Source organism: Salmo salar, chromosome 18 (genome assembly GCF_965601325.2).
Source record: "Salmo salar chromosome 18, fSalSal1, whole genome shotgun sequence".
Lineage (NCBI taxonomy): Eukaryota > Metazoa > Chordata > Actinopteri > Salmoniformes > Salmonidae > Salmo > Salmo salar.
In genome coordinates this window covers 28992501-29005878 of record NC_138308.1, presented here as the reverse complement: position 1 = coordinate 29005878, position 13378 = coordinate 28992501, and the positions used below count along the sequence as shown (strand labels likewise).

The 13378-nt window shown below is 44.0% G+C and overlaps 1 protein-coding gene across 6 annotated transcripts in view; it reads left to right on the top strand.

Annotated features, from left to right (window-relative positions):
• Positions 1-13378, top strand: part of LOC106577220 (zinc finger MIZ domain-containing protein 1) — a 242404-nt gene that overhangs the window by 140638 nt on the left and 88388 nt on the right. For 4 of the 6 annotated variants that reach the window (XM_045700993.2, XM_045700991.2, XM_045700992.2 and 1 more), the window contains exon 4: positions 6334-6475. The exons of 1 other annotated variant lie outside the window; for it this stretch is intronic. The gene's annotated coding sequence lies outside the window, so the exon portion shown is untranslated. Of the gene's footprint in view, positions 1-6264; positions 6476-13378 lie in introns of all 6 variants that reach the window. One more of the 6 variants, XM_045700989.2, reaches the window with a different exon arrangement.

Below are 13378 nucleotides of genomic sequence, written 5' to 3'. Positions count from 1 at the left end.
AAAGCATGAGAATACTTTGCCTTTGTTTTGGATTGTTTGTTTGTCAATTAGTGTGTGCAGGGTGAACACGTGGTGGGTCGTACGGTCATTTGGTAAAAAGCCAATTTGACATTTGCTCAGTACATTGTTTTCACTGAGGAAATGTATGAGTCTGCTGTTAATGATAATGCTGAGTATTTTCCCAAGGTTGCTGTTGACGCATATCCCACAGTAGTTATTGGGGTCAAATTTGTCTCCACTTTTGTGGATTGGGGTGATCAGCCATTGGTTCCAAATATTGGGGAAGATGCCAGAGCTGAGGATGATGTTATAGAGTTTAAGTATAGCCAATTTGAATTTGTTGTCTGTATATTTTATCATTTCATTGTGGATACCATCAACACCACAGGCCTTTTTGGGGTGGAGGATTTATATTTTGTCCTGTAATTCATTCATTGCAATTGGAGAATCCAGTGGGTTCTGGTAGTCTTTAATAGTTGATTCTAAGATTTGTATTTGATCATGTTTATGTTTTTGCTGTTGGTTCTTTGTTATAGAGCCAACAGATTGGAGAAGTAGTTTACCCATACATCTCTGTTTTGGATACATAACTCTTCATTTTGTTGTTTGTTTAGTGTTTTCCAATTTTCCCAGAAGTGGTTAGAGTCTATAGATTATTAAGTTACGTTGAGCTGATTTCTGACGTGCTGTTCCTTCTTTATCCGTAGTGTATTTCTGTATTGTTTTAGTGATTCACCATAGTGAAGACATAGGCTCAGGTTTTCTGGGTCTCTGTTTTTGTTTGGACAGGTTTCACAATTACTTTCTTAGGTTTTTGCATTCTTCATCAAACCATTTGTCATTGTTGTTAATTTACTTTGGTTTTCTGTTTGACATTTTTAGATTTGATAGGGAAGCTGAGGTCAAATATACTGTTTAGATTTTCTACTGCCAAGTTTACACCTTCACTATTACAGTAGAACGTTTTGTCCGGGAAGTTATCTAAAAGGGATTGAATTTGTTGCCTAACTGTTTTTTGGTAGGTTTCCACTCTACATTCCTTCCATCTAAAGCATTTCTTAATATTATTCAGTTCCTTTGGCTTTGATGCCTCATGTTCAAGTAGACTGCTGTGATCTGATAGGGGTGTCAGTGGGCTGACTGTGAACGCTCTAAGACACTCTGGGTTGAGGTCAGTAATAAAGTAGTCTGCAGTACTACTGCCAAGGAATGAGCTATAGGTGTACCTACCATAGGAGTCCCCTCGAAGCCTACCATTGACTATGTACATACCCTCTCTCTCTCTGACCTCTCTCTCAGCCCCTCTCTGACTAGAGAGGAGAGGTGAAAGACGTTATATATACGTAAGTATATGAACACCCCATCAAATTAGTGGAATTGGCTATTTCAGCCACACCCTTTGCTGACAGGTGTATAAAATCTATCACACAGCCATGCAATCTCCATAGACAAACATTGGCAGTAGAATGGCCTTACTGAAGAGCTCTGTGACTTTCAACGTGGCACCGTCATAGGATGCCACCTTTCCAACAAGTCAGTTTGTCAAATTTCTGCCCTGCTAGTTCTGTCCTGGTCAACTGTAAGTGCTGTTATTGTGAAGTGGAAATGTCTAGGAGCAACAACGGCTCAGCCACAAAGTGGTAGGCCACACAAGTGCACAGAACGGGACTGCCAAGTACTGAAGCACGTAAAAATCACTACTGAGTTCCAAACTGCCTCTGGAAGCAACGTCAGCACAATAACTGTTCGTTGGGAGCTGAAATGGGTTTCCATGTAGCCGCACACAAGCCTAAGATCAGCATGCGCAATGCCAAGCGTCGGCTGGAGTGGTGTAAAGCTCACCTCCATTGGACTCTGGAGCAGTGAAAACGCGTTCTCTGGAGTAAGGAATCATGCTTCATCATCTGGCAGTCCGACGGACGAATCTGGGTTTGGCGGATGCCAGGAGAACGCTACCTGCCCCAATGCATGGTGCCAACTGTAAAGTTTGGTGGAGGAGGAGTAATGGTCTGGGGCTGTTTTTCATGGTTTGGGATAGGCCCCTTAGTTCCAGTACAGGGAAATCTTAACACTACAGCATACAATGACATTCTAGATGATTCTGTTCTTCCAACTTTGTGGAAACAGTTTGGGGAAGGCCCTTTCCTGTTTCAGCATGACAATGCCCCCGTTCACAAAGTGAGGTCCATACAGAAATGGTTTGTTGAGATCAGTGTGGAAGAACTTGACTGGCCTGCACACAGCTCTGACCTCAACCCCATCAAATACCTTTGGGATGAATTGGAACACAGACTGCAAGCCAGGCCTAATCGCCCAACATCGGTGCCCGACCTCACTAATGCTCTTCTGGCTGAATGGAAGCAAGTCCCCGCAGCAATGTTCCAACATCTAGTGGAAAGCCTTCCCAGAATAGTGGAGGCTGTTATAGCAGCAAAGGGGGGACCAACTCCATATTAATGCCCATGATTTTGGAATGAGATGTTCGACTAGCAGGTGTCCTCAGTTGAATGCATTCAGTGTACAACTGACTCGGTATCCCCCTTTCCCTTTCCACATAGTTTTGGTCATGTAGTGTAGCTTCACTCCTCACTCTTAGACTACTGAATAATGCTGTCACTCTCACCATGCTACTCAGACCAATGGGACTGTATGCAAAATGTCTCAGGGTAGGAGTGCTGATCAAGGATCATTTCCCTCCTGTGTTATTCATTAGGATCTAAAAGGCAAAACTGATCCTTAATCAGCAGTCAGGCCCAGACTGTCTTCTCTCATATTTACACTGCATTTGGAATAATAAATCACGCACGTGTGTGTGAGCATGCTCGTGTGTTTGTGTGTGATTATGAAGACATTTCCTTGCCCTCTACGGTGTTGTTGCCCCCCCCCCCATACTCCAGTGATTTCATATTACTGAGCCTTTGTGTCAGAGCAGTAATTATTTGCCCCACTACCCCTCAGGTTGTTGGGCTCATTGCAGGGTACATTGTGTGTGTTTGTAGTAGCTTCACTGCAGAGTGTGGTTTTGTGGTTTGGTAAGTTATGATTCACCACGGCCTCCTGTCGCTTTTTAAGGCTTGTTAAATGCACAACATAATTCTTTGTGTGTGTGTGTGTGTGTGTGTGTGTGTGTGTGTGTGTGTGTGTGTGTGTGTGTGTGTGTGTGTGTGTGTGTGTGTGTGTGTGTGTGTGTGTGTGTGTGTGTGTGTGTGTGTGTGTGTGTGTGTGTAAGCCTTGCTTTCCACCACTGGTAAGTGGAACTCGACATAGCTGATGAGGTTATTGAAGAGGCAATTCACCTGCAACTCCACACACACACAAAGCTTGAAAACACATTTTGGGACTAAAACTATGTACCCTGAAAAACCCATTATTCTCCACAATTCAAAATTAGTTTTCAGTACTTTTTAATGAATTCATCATCCTTGCAAGAAGTGGTGTAGCAGAGTAACCCAGCAACCTGTTTTATCATCTCAGACAGTGATGGACATGACTGTTTCTGCTCTGAGATCAGATAAGATGAACTATTATTTCTCTGTGTTATTTTGATAGTGAGGACATGGAGTAGCTAGCTGTGCTTTTATCTCAGGGATTTTCCAGTACTTTCCAGCAGGAGCCGAGAGAAATAGAGGGAGGTGGAGGAGAAGGGAGGAGAGGAGAGGAGAAGAGAGGGAGGTGGGGAGAAGGAGAGGAGAGGGAGGTGGAGAGGAGAACCAAGGGAAATGGAGGAGAAGGGAGGAGAGGAGAGAGAAGGGGAGGAGAGGAGAAGGGAGCAAAGGAGAGGAGGAGAAGGGAGGTGGAGAAGAAGGGAGGGAAATAGAGAAGAAAGAGTAGAGCGAGGAGAATACTTACATGTTTCAAGCAGACCACCATAGTCCCTGTGCCCAAGAAAGGGAAGGTAACCTGCCTAAATGACTACCGCCCCGTAGCACTCACGTCGGTAGCCATGAAGTGCTTTGAAAGGTTGGTCATGGCTCACATCAACACCGGAAACCCTGGATCCACTCATCCCGGAAAACTTTGACCCACGCCTACCGTCCCAACATATCCACTGATGACGCAATCGCACTCCACACTGCCCTTTCCCACCTGGACAAAAGGAACACCTATGTGAGAATGCTGTTCACTGACTACAGCTCAGCGTTCAACACCATAGTGCCCACGGAGCTCATCACTAAGCTAAGGACCCTGGGACTAAACACCTCCCTCTGCAACCTCCTGACGGGCCGCCCCTAGGTGTTAAGGGTAGGCATCAACACATCTGCCGTACTGAACCTCAACACGGGGGCCCCTCAGTGGTGCTCAGTCCCCTCCTGTATTCCCTGTTCACCCACGGCTGCGTTGCCGTGCACAACTCCAACACAATCATTAAGTTTGCTGACGACACAACAGTGGTAGGCCTGATCACCGACAATGATGAGACAGCCTATAGGGAGGAGGTCAGAGACAACCTCTCCCTCAATGTGAGCAAGACAAAGGAAATTATCGGGGACTACAGGAACAGGTGGGCCGAATACGCCCCATTCACATCAACGGGGCTGTAGCGGAGCAGGTCGAGAGTTTCAAGTTCCTTGGTGTCCACATCACCAACAAACTATCATGATCCAAACACACCAAGACAGTCGTGAAGAGGGCACGACAACACCTTTTCCCCCTCAGGAGACTGAAAAGATTTGGCTTGGGTCCCCAGATCCTCAAAAAGTTCTACAGCTGCACCATCGAGAGCATCCTGACCTGTTGCATCACCGCCTGGTATAGCAACTCCTCTGCATCCGACCTTAAGGTGCTACAGAGGGCAGTGCGTACGGCCCAGTACATCACTGGGGCCAAGCTTCCTGCAATCCAGGAGCCCCCCTTTGTTTTCACACTGCTGATACTCGCTGTTTATTATCTATGCATAGTCACTTTACCCCTACCTACATGTAGAAATGACCTGACTAATCTGTACCCCCACCCATTAACTCGGTACCGGTACCCCCTGTATATAGCCTCGTTATTGTTATTTTGTGTTACTTTTTATTTTATTTTTTACTTTAGTTTATTTTGTAAATATTTTCTTAACTCTATTTCTTGAACTGCATTGTTGGTTAAGGGCTTGTAAGTAAGCATTTCACGGTAAGGACTACACCTGTTGTATTCGATGCATGTGACAAATAACATTTGATTTGATGATTTTTGTTTGTTGGAAAGGCGGCATCCTATGATGGTGCCACGTTGAAAGTCACTGAGCTGTTCAGTACGGGCCATTCTACTGCCAATGTTTGTCTATGGACATTACATGGCTGTGCTTGATTTTATACACCTGTCAGCAATGGTGTGGCTGAAGTAGCCGAATCCACTCATTTGAAGGGGTGTCCACATACTTTTGTATATATTGTGTGTGTGTGTGAATGTACAGTATGTAATTATGCACACACACACACACACACACACACACACACACACACACACACACACACACACACACACACACACACACACACACACACACACACACACGCAGAGCTATTCCATGCTGTCAGTAGCTCTTTAGATACCTGTGGCTGGAAATACAACAAAGCCTGTCCAACAAGTATTAGCAGGACATTGATGTTTCTATTTCCATTTCATGAGATACAGAACAAAGCCACTGAGACACGACTAGTCCACTACATCACCAGGGTTAGGCTCAATTCCTTTTCAATTCAGGAAGTACAATGAAACTACATTTCCAATTCTCTTCAATGCTTTTTAATTGGGAACATTTGGAATTGGAATTTGGTTTACTTTGTGAAATGAAATGGAATTGAGCCCAACCCCGATCACTACTACATGCTGCCCTGATACATGGCTGTTGTTGACTCCTATAGCATCCAACCATAGGAATGTACGTGTTAGTCAGGGTAATACCAGCCAGTGATATCCTGGTGCCCCAGCCACTGTCTACTGTACTCCTATAGCATCCAACCATAGGAATGTACAGCCACGTGTTAGTCAGGGTAATACCAGCCAGTGATATCCTGGTGCCCCAGCCACTGTCTACTGTACTCCTATAGTATCCAACCATAGGAATGTACAGCCACGTGTTAGTCAGGGTAATACCAGCCAGTGATATCCTGGTGCCCCAGCCACTGTCTACTGTACTCCTATAGTATCCAACCATAGGAATGTACAGCCACGTGTTAGTCAGGGTAATACCAGCCAGTGATATCCTGGTGCCCCAGCCACTGTCTACTCTATGTGTGACTGTTAATCAACCAGTATACAACTCTAACCCCACTACCACAGATACCACAGATACATTTAAACGGAAAGCTGACGTCCTATCTTCCTGTCCTGTCTCTCCGCTCCAATCAGCCAATCCCAACGAGGAGCTGCGGTTGACCTTCCCGGTCCGGGACGGCGTGGTATTGGAACCTTTCCGGTTGGAACACAACCTCGCCGTCAGTAATCACGTCTACCACCTGCGACCGTCGGTACATCAGACCCTCATGTGGAGGTGAGATATGGAGAGACAGACACACACACATTCGACCGTCCATGGAGTTGAGACTCGAGTCTTATTCTTTTTCTGTACCTCTACAAATGTTCTTCTTCTAATAGAATGGCCTATCCATGGCAACCATGATGTTAACGTTCCCTGGACTATATTGATTGTTGTATTCGGCGCATGGACAGGAGAGGAAGATTAGGAGAGAGAAGATAGGAGAGGAGATAGGAGGGAGAGGAGATTGGAGAGGAAAGAGAGAAGATAGGAGAGGAGGGTTGGAGAGAAGGACCATGCGTTAACCTGGACAGTGAGACAGAAAGAATGAACACAACCTCCCTACTTCACAGAACCAGAACAGGATGCTCCAACACAGCTCCCTCCCTGTAGAACCATGTTTTCACCTCGCTTGGTTTCCTTCAGACGTGGAGGTTCCTGCTTTAGAGATCACAAACAAAGGCATCGCCTACAGGGGGGAGATGGAGAGAAAGAGAGGCAGAGAGAGGTTGTGCAGAGAGAGGGGGTTGAGCCGAGAGAAAGAGAGGTTGAGGAGAGGGGGGTGGGTTAAGGAGAGAGAGGGGGGGGCTCAAGCCCTCTCCCTTTCTCTCTCCATTTCTCTCCATCCCTTTCAATCTTTCCAATTCTTTTTTCCTGGTTCTGTAGTAGTAGTTAGAGGTCAGTTTAGGGTCGGAAGGGGAAATAGTTCATCAGTAGCCACAAGGTCAGACAGTGGAGCAGTGGTGGAGGGTTAGAGGGCTGGAGTCAGTGTGTCCCTGAGTGGTGCACTGATCTACTGCAGGTCTGTCTAGCTGCCTGTCTGCCTAGCTGCAGGTTTCCTTGTTTTCAAGTATGAAGGGCTGCGTTGGGGGAGGAGGGTTGGAGTGTGCCCTACTAGGGGTCAACTGATCTGTGTGTCTCTTCGAGTGGTGCACTGATCTACTGCAGGTGTGCCTGGCTGCAGGTGTGTCTGACTGCATGTGTGTCTGGCTGCAGGTGTGCCTGGCTGCAGGTGTGCCTGGCTGCAGGTGTGCCTGGCTGCAGGTGTTGCAGGTGTGCCTGGCTGCAGGTCTGAGAGTCTTCGGTGCTTTGGCGGGATTTGTAGCGCTTGTAAACTCTTACGGGAGCCCTTAGTAGGCTGCAGATGGAGTGATATGATGTGAGGAGGCTGGGAAGGACTGCAGTGGGAGAGAGTGGGGAGACACCTGCTGGAACATATCTGTAACTGCGGCCAGCGCTGTCTGTTCTGAGGACACTGTTCCTCCAGTTTTGGAGCACTGATCGTCTTCACTGCCCTTCCACAAGATTTGCACTTTTACCTGACAAAGACACTGTGTACAGTTACATGCGAACAATAATGTGATTATTGTGGATAGTCAGATGAATATAATAGTTTGATTAAAACGTTTACATGCTTTGCAAGAAGAACAATTTCCCTAATAAACCTGTTTACATGGACACATCTGAAATCAGGCCACCTGATGGCAATCTGAAAATCAACGTTCTACCACAACGAAGATGTTATTTCTGGAAAGCATATTTGATTCTGATTTCGGACATATAAAGTTGGTATGTGAAAACTACTTCTAAGACACATACATTCAGTTGTTCTGAACTCACTTCCCTCGCACTAAAGAGGGAGGCTCTCGGCTGGTGCTAGCACATACGCAGATCAAATACACTGCTGGAACGTCGATTAAGGTGTTTACATGTCCTAATCATTTGAAACGTTGCTCAGAAAAGCAGGTGTTTAAATCGCCGTATGCTTACTTTGATTTTGACCTCACGCCAATTAAGATAAGCAGAGGAAGGTGTTTACATGACTATTTCATAATCCGTCTACTTCCATAATCAGTTAATATGGAAGTATTACTGTGCATGTAAACGTACTCAATGCTACAGTAGATTATGTTGTGTGTTTTGGATCATAATGAATCATGGCTCTGGTTTTTCCGGGTTTTGTCCAACATTTTCGCATGTCCTCAGCAAGTGACGTCTCAAAACAAATGCAATACTTTTAATAGACAATATTTTCTGTTGAGTGGGCTATATTCTCCTTTGAGTGGGGTATATTCTCCTTTGAGTGGGCTATATTCTCCTTTGAGGGGGGTATATTCTCCTTTGAGTGGGCTATATTCTCCTTTGAGTGGGCTATATTCTCCTTTGAGTGGACTATATTCCAGGTAATTCTACTCCTATAATCCCTAATCTCCTAGTATTAGTAATACATGCACTGTTTTACCTCAGATAAGTGTCCCTTTGAAGTTTTACCTTGGAGCTTAATGAAAGTGCTTCATTACAACTCTATTACTTTCTGTTTGTGTGTGTGTGTGTGTGTGTGTGTGTGTGTGTGTTCTCCTCCCGAGCCTTGAATGCAATAAAATCCAGTCCCCAAAGCTCCTGAGCTGAGCAACATCTCTTCTCCCTCTCTTTCCTTCCTTCACTTTCTCTCCCTCTCTTTTCCTCCCTCACTTTCTCTCCCTCTCTTTTCCTCCATCCTGCCACTCTCACCTTCTCTTCCACCCTTTTCCATTCTCCCACCATCCTATCTTTCTTAGTCTAGTCTTCCCATTCCATTTCCCTTCTCCCTCTCGCCTTCTCCTCTCTCCACCCATTCCTTTCTGCTTCTCAGCATGGTATCATAAACTTAAGCCTTTATCAGCTCTGAGCAGCGCTGTAGAACCCTGGCTACCCCAGTGCATCATGGGGGGATTGTCTCGCCGTGTTCTTTGTATGGAGGAATTTGTAGCTGTGATGGAGATAAACGTGGCATGATGGAGGGATGAGGGAGTGACTGATTTACCACCACTACACCTATTAATCCATCGTCTTCTCCCTCTGAGCCACCCCGCCACATCAATTACAGAGGTAGAGAGGGAGGACGGGAGGGAGGGAGGGAGGGGGAGAGGTAGTGAGAAAGAGGGAGAGGGGAGAATAGTGAGAGATTGAGGGGAAAGGTAGAGCGAAGGAGAGCGAGAGAGATGGAGATAGAGAGGGAATGCGGGAGAAAAAGAGACAGAGACAGAGAGAGAGAAAGCGACAGAACGAGTGAAAGAGAGAGAGAGGCTGTATTATCTGCTGTGAGGAGTAGCAGTACTAGTAAATCAGAGGGGCAGACAGTATTGATAACCTTAAACAGGAGGTGTGCTGCTGCCTGTCTGCCTTTTTACTGGGAGATAATGCGTACGGTGACGTCACCCAGGGCTTTGTGGGGGACCTCTCTCCCCTGAGCAATGTGTAATTGGGGCCAGGAGTTTGTAGGATGAGCTGTTCACGTAGGTGATAGCCAACAGCAACATTATTTTTGTTAGATTTTGTTCACGTAGGTGATAGCCAACAGCAACATTATTTTTGTTAGATTATGTTCACGTAGGTGATAGCCAACAGCAACATTATTTTTGTTAGATTATGTTCACGTAGGTGATAGCCAACAGCAACATTATTTTTGTTAGATTATGTTCACGTAGGTGATAGCCAACAGCAACATTATTTTTGTTAGATTATGTTCACGTAGGTGATAGCCAACAGCAACATTATTTTTGTTAGATTATGTTCACGTAGGTGATAGCCAACAGCAACATTATTTTTGTTAGATTATGTTCACGTAGGTGATAGCCAACAGCAACATTATTTTTGTTAGATTATGTTCACGTAGGTGATAGCCAACAGCAACATTATTTTTGTTAGATTATGTTCACGTAGGTGATAGCCAACAGCAACATTATTTTTGTTAGATTATGTTCACGTAGGTGATAGCCAACAGCAACATTATTTTTGTTAGATTATGTTCACGTAGGTGATAGCCAACAGCAACATTATTTTTGTTAGATTATGTTCACGTAGGTGATAGCCAACAGCAACATTATTTTTGTTAGATTATGTTCACGTAGGTGATAGCCAACAGCAACATTATTTTTGTTAGATTATGTTCACGTAGGTGATAGCCAACAGCAACATTATTTTTGTTAGATTATGTTCACGTAGGTGATAGCCAACAGCAACATTATTTTTGTTAGATTATGTTCACGTAGGTGATAGCCAACAGCAACATTATTTTTGTTAGATTATGTTCACGTAGGTGATAGCCAACAGCAACATTATTTTTGTTAGATTATGTTCACGTAGGTGATAGCCAACAGCAACATTATTTTTGTTAGATTATGTTCACGTAGGTGATAGCCAACAGCAACATTATTTTTGTTAGATTATGTTCACGTAGGTGATAGCCAACAGCAACATTATTTTTGTTAGATTATGTTCACGTAGGTGATAGCCAACAGCAACATTATTTTTGTTAGATTATGTTCACGTAGGTGATAGCCAACAGCAACATTATTTTTGTTAGATTATGTTCACGTAGGTGATAGCCAACAGCAACATTATTTTTGTTAGATTATGTTCACGTAGGTGATGATCATCATCATTATGTTGTTGTTCATCATGTTGTTTTCAACATAACTGGATTGCAGTGAAACATAAATCCAGTAATCAAGTAGCTTCTTAGCGCATTTTAGATTTGGTTCTGGGTTCCAAGATTACTTACAGTTGAAGTCGGAAGTTTACATACACTTTAGCCAAATACATTTAAACTCAGGTTTTCACAATTCCTGATATTTAATCCTAGTAAAAATTCCCTGTCTTAGGTCAGTTAGGATCACCACTTTATTTTAAGAATGTGAAATGTCAGAATAATAGAGGAGAGAATGATTTATTTCAGCTTTTATTTCTTTCATCACATTCCCAATGGGTCAGAGGTTTACATACACTCAATTAGTATTTGGTAGCATTGCCTTTAAATTGTTAAACTTGGGTCAAATGTTTCGGCTAGCCTTCCATAAGCTTCCCACAAAAAGTTGGGTGAATTTTGGCCCATTCCTCCTAACAGAGCTGGTGTCAGGTTCATAGGCCTCCTTGCTTGCATACGCTTTTTCAGTTCTGCCCACAAATGTTCTATAGGGTTGAGGTCAGGGCTTTGTGATGGCCACTCCAATACCTTGACTTTGTTGTTCTTAAGCCATTTTGCCACACTTTGGAAGTATGCTTGGGGTCATTGTCCATTTGGAAGACCCATTTGCGACCAAGCTTTAACTTCCTGACTGATGTCTTGAGACGTTGCTTCAATATATCCATATCATTTTCCTGCCTCATGATGCCATCTATTTTGTGAAGTGCACCAGTCCCTCCTGCAGCAAAGCACCCCCACAACATGATGCTGCCACCCCCATGCCTCACGGTTAGGATGGAGTTCTTTGGCTTGCAAGCCTCCCCCTTTTTCCTCCAAACATAACGATGGTCATTATGGCCAAACAGTTCTATTTTTGTTTCATCAGACCAGAGGACATTTCTCCAAAAAGTACGATCTTTGTCCCCATGTGCAGTTGCAAACCGTAGTCTGGCTTTTTTATGGCGGTTTTGGAACAGTGGCTTCTTCCTTGTTGAGTGGCCTTTCAGGTTATGTCGATATAGGACTCGCTTTACTGTGGATATAGATACTTTTTGTACCTGTTTCCTCCAGCATCTTCACAAGGTACTTTGCTGTTGTTCTGGGATTGATTTGCACTTTGCACCAAAGTACGTTCATCTCTAGGAGACAGAACGCATCTCCTTCCTGAGCGGTATGACAGCTGCGTGGTCTCATGGTGTTTATACATGCGTACTATTGTTTGTACAGATGAACGTGGTACCTTCAGGCGTTTGGAAATTGCTCCCAAGGATGAACCAGACTTGTGGAGGTCTACAATTTTTTTTCTGATCTTGGCTGATTTATTTAGATTTTCCCATGATGTCAAGCAAAGAGACACTGAGTTTGAAGGTAGGCCTTGAAATACATCCACAGGTACAACTCCAATTGACTCAAATGATGTCAATTAGCCTATCAGAAGCTTCTAAAGCCATGACATCATTTTCTGGAATTTTCCAAACTGTTTAAAGGCACAGTCAACTAAGTCTATGTAAACTTCTTACCCACTGGAATTGTGATACAGTGAATTATAATTGAAATAATCTGTCTGTAAACAATTGTTGGAAAATTTACTTCTGTCATGCACAAAGTAGATGTCCTAACCGACTTGCCAAAATTACAGTTTGTTAACAAGAAACTTGTGGAGTGGTTGAAAACGAGTTTTAATGACTCCAACCTAAGTGTATGTAAACTTTCGACTTCAACTGTATGTACTAACAATGTTATGTATCTCTCTGTCTCAAGACCTGTCCTAACCAAGCTGTATCTTTCTGCCTTTCCCTGTAAATAACCTGTCCTAACCAAGCTGTATCTGTCTCTTTCCCTGTAAATAACCTGTCCTAACCAAGCTGTATCTGTCTCTTTCCCTGTAAAGAACCTGTCCTAACCAAGCTGTATCTGTCTCTTTCCCTGTAAAGAACCTGTCCTAACCAAGCTGTATCTTTCTGCCTTTCCCTGTAAATAACCTGTCCTAACCAAGCTGTATCTGTCTCTTTCCCTGTAAATAACCTGTCCTAACCAAGCTGTATCTGTCTCTTTCCCTGTAAATAACCTGTCCTAACCAAGCTGTATCTGTCTCTTTCCCTGTAAAGAACCTGTCCTAACCAAGCTGTATCTGTCTCTTTCCCTGTAAAGAACCTGTCCTAACCAAGCTGTATCTTTCTGCCTTTCCCTGTAAATAACCTGTCCTAACCAAGCTGTATCTGTCTCTTTCCCTGTAAAGAACCTGTCCTAACCAAGCTGTATCTGTCTCTTTCCCTGTAAAGAACCTGTCCTAACCAAGCTGTATCTGTCTCTTTCCCTGTAAAGAACCTGTCCTAACCAAGCTGTATCTGTCTCTTTCCCTGTAAAGAACCTGTCCTAACCAAGCTGTATCTTTCTCTTTCCCTGTAAAGAACCTGTCCTAACCAAGCTGTATCTGTCTCTTTCCCTGTAAAGAACCTGTCCTAACCAAGCTG